Source organism: Pantherophis guttatus, chromosome 2, assembly GCF_059756535.1.
Source record: "Pantherophis guttatus breed Tessera chromosome 2, ASM5975653v1, whole genome shotgun sequence".
NCBI lineage: Eukaryota > Metazoa > Chordata > Lepidosauria > Squamata > Colubridae > Pantherophis > Pantherophis guttatus.
In genome coordinates, this window is record NC_142064.1 from 225,560,151 (window position 1) to 225,572,346 (window position 12,196).

A 12,196-nucleotide genomic window follows, 5' to 3' on the forward strand; every position below is an offset into this window, starting at 1 on the left:
GTCAGGATTCCTAACTCTTCAATGGGTGGTTTTCAGGGGTGAAATCTACTTACCTTCCCTACTGGTTCGGAAGTGCGTGCACCATTGTCACGTCAGATTTTTGACCCTCTGTGCATGCACAAAGCCTTCTGTGCATGCGCAGAGAGTCAAAAATGGGTTACTTCCTGGTTAAAAACAGGAAGTAACGAAGTCCAAGCAGGTGGGCGGAGCCTCGTGCCACCGCCGCTACCAATTTACTGAACCACGCGTCACCAGCGCTACTGGCTCACACAAGCCAGACAAAACCGGCAGGACTTCCCCACTGGTGGTTTCTGCTTTAATGCTGTTTTGAAACTGCTTTTATTAACTTTTGATCTTGTTCTTATCATATGATATGATCATCAAAATATTGTCAACAATTTCCCAACTAAGTTCATCAGGCAAAGTTTTTCTGGTATATTTGCATCTGCAACCTAAAAAAGAATGATTGACTCTAGTATTTATCCTAAAATTTTAAAAAGCAAAAGGACTCTTACAAATAAATAATGTTGGCCACCCTGTACAGATTATATAGGAAAAGGAGACAATAACAAATCACTTGACTTTGTGTATTACCTAACTCTAATATGATAATGATTTATTTCTCATGTCCTATTATTAGTTCTTTCTCCCTCCCTTAATATATTACCTTTGCTCTAAAATATTTTTGCTATTTGAGGCCCAGATTAAAAGAAGTTTTGCATAGCACATTAAACAAAAAAGCAGCAGAAGTATAGTTTTTAGTAGGCATCATCTCTGCTCTGACAGAGATTTTCTACAAATTACAATCACTTGGATTTCAATAAGTGTGCACCATATGAAAACAAATGTGTATTAATGAATTCAGTACTGCACTAACAGCATGGTTAGGGCAGGGAATGAACAATCTGGACCTTGTGGAATGAATTATTAGTATATTAAAACTGCCCTTCATGTATTTATTATGAGAAATGGCTGCTTGAAAATGGAATCTCCAAAGGAGATCAAGTCTGCATTTTCTCATGGCCCTGATTTTATGTTTGAAACAGCTGGGCTGTTTTTCTAAATTAAATTATGGTGTGTAGGGATGAACATGGATTGGGGAGATGATAGTAATATCTGAGCATGCTCCACTTGCCACTAGGGGAAACTGGTACTTATGGAGATGCAAGCAACGACCCAATTATTAACACAGCACCTGGATGCTGTATCCTTGTGGACTTGTCTCCATCTTGTACTTAGAATGTTTTGTTCAGGGGTTTATGCATTCTCATACCTTTATAGGAATTTAATAGGAATTTATAAATGAATACATGCTAGTTTTCTCAATTCTTTAAGGGTAGACATTTATATTTTATTGGATTTCAACAGTTTCCTTCTTCCATATTTTTGAGATGAAGGGGAATTCTTTTCTTTCTGATGCTGTTTGGCTTGTTGCAATAGTTCTTTTGCACATCCTTTGAGTGACTAGCAATGAACACTGCAGCCCCACACAGTTTAGATCAGTGTTTTTCAGCACTGGCAATTTTGAGATGTGTGGACTTCAACTCCAGAAATTCCCCTGGGAGTCGAGTTCACACATCTGAAAGTTGCCAGGACTGAAAAATACTGATTTAAATGGAACCAATGTCTGGCTGTGTACAGAATTACAGACAAAAAGTAATTGGAACAACCATCCATTTCCATTTTACACGTTTGAATGCTTCTTGAGATTGAAGCAATTAAACAACTCCCCACCTCCAATGCTTATTGTTTAATGTGGAATGAAAAAGCATGAAACATATCACAATACCTACAAAATGTGCATATGCATGGGTGCCAGTTTAAAAATAACATCCGACAACATCCACATAATTTCAACAGAACAACAATATCTTACCTAGTGAGGATTATTTTGACAGGTGATCTTTTCACCTGCTTAATCTGCTTTCCAACTATAGCTAACAACATCAAGGTCATTACTTCTGTTCTGTGTGCTTCCTAGCCTTCAAACTGGATTTTGGCTGACCCAGTCTTTAAACAGAGAATATCTTTGTTTCTCATAGATATTGTTTGTCAATATCTATGATCTCTGAGAAGATCATCAGTCTTTAAAGGGAACTCTTTTATTTCTTGGTTTGTTTACATCAATTTATATGACTGCCCATTTCGTAAGTGTGACTTTGGGTGGCTGACAAAAATTTTACCAACAAAAACACAAAATGGTTTATCAAAATGCTGTGCGCTGGCAGTATGAGCTCAATTACTTTTCTGGCCCTCTTCAAGGTTTTCAAAGGCGAGCAGAGTTGGGGCCAGCTGAACCTCAAGTGATATGACACACTTCCTAAGTCCTACTAGATGACAATTTCTGACTGACAAGACCTGGAACATATCCCTCCTACTTGACTTAATGAGACAGGTAGAAATAATTGGAGTAAGACAGTTCCTCAATATGTCCCTCAACATATGTTTCTCAATTGCAAGGAAAATAACTGTGCATATTGGAAAGGATTTGACTCAACAGCAGAGTACCTCCATGAAAAAATATCTCAATTATTTATACCACCAGCTGAGAAGGATGAAAAAGGAAAAACATGAAAGAAATTTCTTGAGAGTGCCGGTCATTTCCTATCAGATGGTAATGGGACAGATGGACAGAAAAACTTACATTGTAGAAGGCCATTTCTGCTCAATAAATCACTTTGCGGGAAGGGTAGTATGTGCTTATTAATTCCATAATATCAGCAACTTGTAGGGAAATGCAAAAATTATTTTTTTTAATGGGGAAGCATTAATGAATTGCTTATGTTTTTGACATCCCTATAAACTGTTCACACACATCACACCATTCCCCTTGGAGGTCAGTAACACCCAGAGCACAGCACAAGGGTACAAATAGTAGACAAAAGAAATTAAAGATACAATCAAAGAAAAGTAAAAGAACAGTAAAATCTAGTTTGCAGCAACATCATTTTCTCTCCATACCTTCCTCCTCTTGCAAATCATTTTTGCTTCTATCCTGTCCATACACTAACCCATACAATGCCATTTGTTCTCTAAACGTCTCACTGCTCCGTTCTTGAAGATCTTATCAAATTCATATTTGATGAAGAAGGAGAAATCCAACTTTTAAACTCAAAAAGGTTGAAGGAAATGGGATGGGCTTGCCCATCTAGAAATAGGCAGCGACCATCCAAGCCAAGAAAAACAAACTTTAAGCCAGGGTTCTCCAACTTTGGCAACTTTAAGCCTGGAGGACTTTAACTTCCAGAATTCCCCAGCCAGCTTTGCTGAGAGTTGAAGTCCTCCAGGCTTAAAGTTGCCAAGGTTGGAGACCCCTGCTTTAAGCAATTGATCAGGAACAGCAAAGGCTTCCTTTGTTCTCAGGTGAGCTTTTAAAATGGAAAGCAGCCACTTCATTTGACTTTCTTCTTTGTCTTCCATTATGGAAGGCAGAAGGGCAGTCTTTTCTAAGACTGACACCATCCAGATAGAAAAAAAAATTCTAATTCTGAGAAGAGCTGACAAATCAAAAGAAAATAGCCTTAGGTTTATAGAGGAAAGTGGAGCTAGATCAGGGGTGAAATCCAGCAGGTTCTGACAGCTTCTGGAGAATCAGTAGCAGAAATTTTGAGTAGTTCGGAGAACTGGCAAATACCACCTCTGGCTGACCCCAGAATGGGGTGGGAATGGAGATTTTGCAATATCCTTCTCCCAGGAATGGGGAGGGAATGGAGATTTTGCAGTATCCTTCTCCTGCCACGCCTACCAAGCCACGGCCACCAAGCCACACCACGACCACCAAGCCATGCCCACAGAACCGGTAGTAAAAAAATGTGGATTTCACCACTGAGCTAGATGAAGGTTAGGATCCCTTTCTCTTGATTTATTTTATAGATTGATCTAAACCAGCATTTCTCAAACTTGTTTACTTTAAGATATTTGGGCTTCAACTCCCAGAATTGTTGAGTTTAAATTGTGATTTAAACAGTGTTTTGTATATCCTGAGTCCTATTTGTTCTCCTATAAATGTGGCTATGCATTTCTGTCTAAAAGAAGAGCCCCTGAGTTAAATATCACTGCAGAAGTGATATTTTCTTCTCATTCTGTTTAACTCTTGTTTAGCTTCTTAATATTACTTTTCATAACAAAAGACTTTTATCTTTTTCAATCAGTACTCAATCAGGGCTCTCATTCTGGCAGGAAATTTTGCTTATTATATGTGGTGGCTGCTCTGATAAGCTATAAAACTGGGTAAGGTTAAGCAGAAGCTTTCTTCACTGTCTTCTTTTGTTTGTTGGATGTCTATCTTGCCTTTGATTCAGGTTTTATAGGATGCAAAGAGTAGCACTCTCTGTTCCCATTTTTCCCACCACAACCATGTGGAAACCCAGTTCTCCATTCTTCTAGGCAAACATGCAGCTGTGGACAGTATGACTCATTACTAGTCCTCGACTTATAACCATTTGTTTAGCAATAGTTCAAAATTACAATGGCACTGAATAAAGTGTACACTGTACACAGCTGTATACGACAGGACATTAAGACACATATAATAGCCTTCTCAATGAACTGCAGTCAAATTCTCAATAGACTTCATCCATTCATCCAGACTGGCTATTTGTATCTTTAGAAAAAGATATTCTTCTGACTGAACTTAGTAGACTTTCTGAGAGTTGATATGTTTCTGATTTATCCAATGTGGTTTTTTTTGGGTCTCCAATTCTTTCCCAAAACCTAATCTTGACAGAACCAAAACAACTTGGCTACAGAGGCATACAAAAAAAAGTTGGAGCCATTCTATAACCTTGCACAATATCCTATTTACTCAATTTCATCCTTGGAGATTGTGTCAGTGACCACAGTCAACCTCATATGTCATGTCTCAGCCTTCCAGACTGTGGGAAGAACCCTCCTGAATCAGATCCAAGGCCTTTCTTATTGAGCTTTCTGTGATATATAGTAACTAACTAAAGCATATGGAAAACACATTTGTTATGTGTGGTCATAATGAAGGGCTTAATTGCTAACGGTGTATGAATTCATTCATCCAAAATTAGTTTGGTTCTCCACTTGCAAGTCAAATCTCAAAAGTTGTCATGAAGCTATCTGTAAGAGCAACCCAAGACTACAGAACAAGGCTGTGCAGGAGTTGTTTAATGAACACAACTCTTAATACAGCTGTAATTTCTTTTTTAGAGGGACGTGGTGGCTCAATGGCTAAGATGCTGAGCTTGTTGATCGAAATGTCAGCAGTTCAGTGGTTTGAATCACTAGTGCCGCATAACAGGGTGAGCTCCCATTACTTGTCCCAGCTTCTGCCAACCTAGCAGTTCGAAAGCTCATAAAAATGCAAGTAGAAAAATAGGGTGGAAAGGTAACAGCATTCCGTGCACCTTTGGCATTTAGTCATGCCAGCCACATGACCACAGAGACGTCTTCAGACAGTTCTGGCTCTTTGGCTTTGAAACATGAGATGAGCACTGCCCCTAGAGTCAGGAACGACTAGCACATATGTGTGAGGGAAACCCTTACCTTTTAATTTCTTTTTTTAAAATGATGCGGAATATATATAAATGAATAAAATCCACACACAAAACAAACTAACACATGCCATGAGCACATGACAAGACCTCAGACTCGGAGCCAAACCAAAACCCGGGATGTTGCATCACAGCCATCTGCTCAAGACAATACATCACAGAACTCAGGATGTTACAACACTAAAGCTCAGGATGTTACAACCCAGCCAACTACCCAGGATGTTGCAGCACAGGACTCAGGATGTCACAACACTGGAGCTCAGGATGCTGCCACACGGCCCATTACCCAGGTCATTACAACACAAAAGCCTAATGGGCACACAGCTATGACCTCGGCCACACAGGATGTTACGAAACAGCTGACTAATCTGCAAACATCAACTCCATCAACTAATCAAGATAGAACAACACAGCCAACCAACCCACTTACAACAACAAAGCCAGCACTCCATACCTCCCCACCAGTATTTATAGAGATGGCATGGCATCTCCAATCATGCTTTGCTCACACATGCACGAAGCTGAAGACACCAGCCTGAAGATGACGAGTGGGACCTCATTGAAACGTCGCCAAGATACTCTCAATCTTACATGGGAAAACACCCGAATACACCAAGACTTGCAAATAAATAAAATTATATATGTATGTATGTATGTATGTATGTATGTATGTATGTATGTATGTATAATTTTACTGGATAGCAGAGAGGTGTAAAGCTCACATGAAAAGCCCAGAAAAGCACTTCTAATTTTTTTTCCCCCAAGTAAGTGCAGCCCTGGAAAGTCAGAGGTTTTAAGACATGTATGCGATAAGTGATGTGCAGTAGGAAGTATAAAGTTTTGGAGGAGTTGCACTAGTCTTTTGCAGATTTCTCGGTTCTTTGTTTTCAGTGCCACACGTGGATCACTCTTTTCCACAGTTTCTTCCATACAGTCTGATTTATTTTTATTTTTTTTTCACCCCCCCAAAGAGGTCACTTCCAAGAAAAGCTTGTAATGCTTCTTTTATATCTTCTAGTGAAAGTTGAAATAGACACTGTTCAGGAAAGGATGAGGATTCAATTGTTTATAACACTGTTCTTTTTGGCTCCCGTTTTCTGTCTCAAATTGCACGGTCTGTAATGATAAATGAGAGCTGCTGGAGAATGCTGATGCCTGAGACACTGCGATAGGCGATGCAGTGGCCTCATGTTACCTTACAGTGCTCTTTGCTGCAGCCTCCGAGCAGGCAGCCCTGGTTATTCTTTTCACCTTTGCTTTGTTAATCGATTTCAGTAAAGTGGGAGGACCAAACAGCAAAGACTGTTAAGCCGATAGTGGAAACGATGGCAAGGGGTAATGATAAATGGTGTGATACATAAATTTCATTTACTCTGCCAGGATCAAATGTGGTCTCAGATTAATTTTGATGCATCCACGTCTTTTACGTCTGAGCAGTATGAATCATTTATGGAGCATTTTGAATGTTCAGATTTCCTATCTCGCTCATTCTCACAAGAGGCATAACAACAGTGGTTGGATCATTTCCCCCTCCGGTTGGAAAAAATGGGGAATAATGGATAACTATCAAGACTTGTATGCAGCTCTGAAAATTTTGCAATTTTAAATCGTGGGATTACTTTAAAATAACTAGTTTTTTCCATATTTTTATATTATTCCTAGTGAAAAAAAATACCAATTTCTGTGTTTTTACATTATCACTTCAATCCTTTTAATGAGGCTGAGTTCCCCTGAAATCATTGAAGCAACAAAATCTAGGAGCGTTTCATAAAAGCCTTCCTATAGCTTAGGGTTGGCAAGCTGATCTTTAAGATATTGGGAAACTGCCAATTGGAAGGGGGTGTCAAGCCAGGATCCAGCTTGAAATCATTATGCAATTACAAGCAACAAACATCCCCATAGATCCATGAAGTCTTATCTGGTCATTCCCAGAGGAAGGCAAGCAGTCGGGGGAGATTTTTTTTTTGTAACTCTGTTAGAAAACAATACACTTGTTCAGCTATTAATATTGTGATTCTAGGTGCAGTTCCTGACAATTGATGAACCACAACACCAAGCAGCTTAAGCTAGCAGAGCTAGTACCGAGAGATTTTGGGAGTCATAGTTCAAGTTAAATAGCTTCAACTTGCCTAACCGTGATCATACTCCAGCTTGATTGTCTCATGTGAAATTGGGCCTCAGCAAAGCATTTGAACAGCCCTGAATAGAATGGAGTCCAGTATTTACAGAAAAAAATATTTTCCTCTTCTAATAAAGAAAAGGGGAACATTTCTTAGAAATGGGCAAGAAAATGTCCTTCCCTTCATCTGCAGTAATCATTTTAGGAAGTAGTGGTGCAATATGGGTGTTATATGAACTTATGTATATGAGATTATGGCTACATGTTAGTGATACATGCTTAATTCTTGGCATGAATAGCCTAATGTTTCAGTCTACAGCTAAAGAGCCACGATCAGTGAACTGTTGGACAGTATTACTTAGTCTGTTGTGTGGATATTTGGGTGGTTTAGGGGTGGAGAATTGTGGTGGGTGGGAGTGTGTTTGGGGATTGTTATGTGTGTTGGACCTGGTCTTTGGGTGTTAAGTCAATTTTGTTGTATGGGTATATTATGTATACATGTACAATGACAATAAAGTTATTTATTTAATATAGCTCTCCAGGGGTAGTAGGAGTTGAGAAAGGTTCCTTCTTGGAACTTAGAAACTTCAGCTGGTCTTGGTTGACAGTAGTGAGAGTAATAGAAGAAAGACCCATAGAACAACCTTAACCAAATTTTTATTAGGGCTATCAACTCTTAGTTTGAAAAAAAAAAATCAAATGAGAAGAGAAGTAGAGAAAATGGTAACCTCTATCGGTCATCAGGATTTTTGCGACCGAAATGTGATAGAACTGAGAGAGAAGATGCAAATGAAACATTTCTCAGCCATCTATGCTGAAGTGGCAAATGAAAAGCAATGTGTTATGATTGAATCCAGTGTCAGTCTAAAATTTCAGAATATAGTGAATTAAGCTTTCAGCACTGTCTGTGAGATGCCCACATGACAGGCTTTAGAGCAGAAAAAAATTGATTTTTGGTGAGTTTCTTGCCGCCATTTTAAAACTAAAATAAGTTAGTTAGCTACTTTGCTTTTAATTTATTTAGGTACTTCATTTATTTATCTAATTTGTATAGCCACACTAAAAGCAACTCTGGCAACATACAACAGATCTACGTTTTGGCCAATAATATTTTCTTCTTCATGTTCCTGTAAAAAAAATGCATGGGATTTCTCCAGCCAAAGTGTGAAATTTCTTCATTCTCCATAAAAAAAATCACTGCTGAGGTAAAATAAAAGTGCCTGACCTACTTACATTGCAGCCTGAAGTTTTACTGCTCTGTCGTCTGCATCTTGTAACTCGGCAGTGCCTATAATGGATAGTTTGTGCACGGTAAATGTAAGTAAACAGAGTGACATCTCATTTGCTGTTTGTGCACTCCAGTGAAGCTACGTTGTAAAAGCACTCTCTGGATTCAGCCAATTGTGCTCTGCAATACAAACATCAGGGAGTGGAATATGCTCAAGGCAATACATATGGTGAGCCTTCTGGAGACTGCAACCAGATTACAAAGTAGAGGTTCAAACAGTGATCTACCTGACTCTCTCTGTATGTGAATGCATGCATGCGTGTGTGTGTATTTCTGTGAATATTTGTAGTAGTATGTTGACAATTCAGGTAGGTCACAAACTGACAGGAGAACAAATGCAATTAAGTAATCGATTATAACCAGACTAGATGTAACAGTCATTAAAAGTAATGAGTCAAACATTAAATCCTGGAGATTGTGTTTGTGTTTGATTGTTTACTCCTTGGCTATTGTTTGTCAATATACAGTACTTAGACTGCAATGACAAAACATACAGAAAGATAGGTCCCTGTTATACCAGTAACAATGGTCTACTGACAGAGCTTGGAAGAGATGCTCTTTGTAGGATAGATAGCCTTGAACAAGAGCTGGGTTTTTTATGCCGCAAGTGGTCTTTATAAATCCTGGCTCAAGTTATAGAAACAAGTAAAGCTATTGAGTGTCATGGAAACCTATCTATCAGACAATTAATTCAGAGCTGTCTCATGACCTTGGAGCAGTTCCCTTCCTAAGGAAAAAAAAAATGCCTTGTTTTCTATATGCAGATTGCCATCCTTAGGCTCCCCAACATAACACATTCTTTATTTTCTCAGAGCTTCTTGTCTTCATCTGAAATGCTATTTGCCCTCACTCACTCACTTCCTTTGTTTTTTTTCCCCTTTTGATTTTATGCAAGTACATCTATTAATAGTTCCCTTGCTTTCAGATCCTGTTTCTATCTTTAGGATGAACCTTTGCTGAAAACCTGTTTCATCACTCCAACTTTTTTCCCCCTCTGATGTCCTGCTCAAAATCTACTTCTTCAATGAAGCTTTTCCAGCCTTGTTGAGATATCCGTAAGTACCCCTTACAGATAGTCCTTGATTTAGGAAAAGCTGCTTAGTAACTTTTCAAAGTTCCAATGGACCTACTGGCGGGGGGGATGGTACTTACAACCCAGAGTCAAAGTTCCCATGATCATGTGACTGCAGTTCAAGTGCTTGACAACTGGGCCACATTTATGACCATTTGCAATGTCCCATGGTATATGACAATGTTTTAGAAGAGTTTTGCTAAAAACCAACATTTACTTTCAATTTTTAACAAAGCTGCACCCATAGTGACTCATTAACAACTTAACAACTATGATGTTAACAAGCACTGCAAAAAAGTTCACAAAATCAGGATAGTCACATGACTGATTTGTTTCACAACCACGATGGGCCTGCTCCATTACAACTGTAACTCAAGGATTACCTGTAGCTTGCCAGACAGCCAAAAACATTCTTTATTACTCTTGCTCTCCTTTCCCCCCTGTTGCTTATCAGCTCTTTTAGGCTTCATGGTTTGATAGTGGTTAAGTGTACAACTAATAACTAATGCCAATAAAAGTGTCATTGTCTGCCAGTCAACTATTTTTCAACTGCCAGTATTGTTGTCTTTCATCTAAAAATATTTTTGCAAGGGAATCTACCAGAAACGCAGATTCTTTCTTGTGAATGAAACACCGTCGCCACAGTGTCTGTCTGTCTGTGTCAAGTCCACTACCGTGTCCTGCCATTCTGGTAGAGTAGGGTAAGGAAGGCTTGCTGGCATTTTTTGCATGCTTTTGCTTTTGCTGTAACCACTTGGGAATTAGGGAGGGAGATTGTCTTCAGAGATAGAGCAGACTCTCTCTCTGTCAGTTCCAGCATGGTTTTAAGGCCATCATGCCCTGAGAATGATCTGTTATCTGCTTAGCACCTCAGCATTCTCAAAACATCTTTGTGGCATTACATTGGCTGCCAGTGAACTGGTCAGGGCAGTTGGATTTTGGGAAAACAGAGGAATTGCTTTGTGCTTTGCATGGGGCCTTCAAATTCTGCCTGACTTTACGGCAACCACTTTCTCTCAGTAAAAGTTCTTTTGATTCAATTGAATGGAGTCAAGAGTCATGCTTTCCTGAGGGACCAGCTGGGGCAGGTCCTTACATTCTGTCTTCTATAGAGAACCTACAAACATATTCAGGTAAAACAACAGAATATCATTCACTCACCTATAGCTTCTATTTTTTTTTTTTATTTCCATCAGTTGTGTCCCATTCTCAGAGACTACTTAGACAAGTTCCTGCAGTTTGCTTGGTGAGATTTTTCCAAAGTGATTGCTATTGCCTGCTTCCTAGGGCTGAGAGAAAGTGATTAAGGTCATCCAGCTGGTTTTGTACCTAAGGCAGAAGTAGAACTCTTGAACACTCAGTTTCTAGCCTGAGGCCTTAATCACTGTACCAAACTGGCTCTTGATAACTTCCGGTATATGAGTAAATTACTCATACACTGCATCAGTGATGTATAATCCATCCTGGATAATAGTTTTTGTGATAAGCTTATGTTTGCTCAAAACAACCTCCCAGCATGAACCAGTTGTTTTTTTAAAAAAAATTAATTTGTTAATTTATTTTAAATATGAGTAATGCAAACAATAAGAACATATACATACAGCATGAACCAGTTGTGAAACAGAAACAATAAACCATACTGTAACGATACTAACACAGGGATCTAACCCTTAAATAGGTCCAGGTACTAATTATAGTTTCAGATTTACTCCAGCAATATTATCATAGCATTTAATAATGTCACATTGTCAGCTGAACATGCATATGTTCATTCTCTAATGTGGCATCTGCCATCATCTATCAGCAGAGCTGATCATACTTTACAAACTAGCAAGTTTTTGTGTAGAAGACTAGTTGGGTAGGAAACTAATCTCCAGAAACAGCAAACCTGAAATATGGGTAGGGGCACATTTCAGTTCTGCCACTGATGTCAACATAACAATCAATTTGTTGCAATATTTTCAGGATCAGACTCAATAAAGATAATAGGAGTTAGAGCTTTAAATATATTTCTTTTTAATTATGATAGGCATTCTATATTCACTGAATATTCAAGGTAGAAGCTACGAGAATGGTGAGGGTGGCTCCTTATATATACAAGGGGTGGAGCTAGGAATGGGAGTGGTAAGTTATGAATACATTAAAGTCCAAAGAATAAGTTAACCTCTGATGTTCCATATATACATTATTTACACATT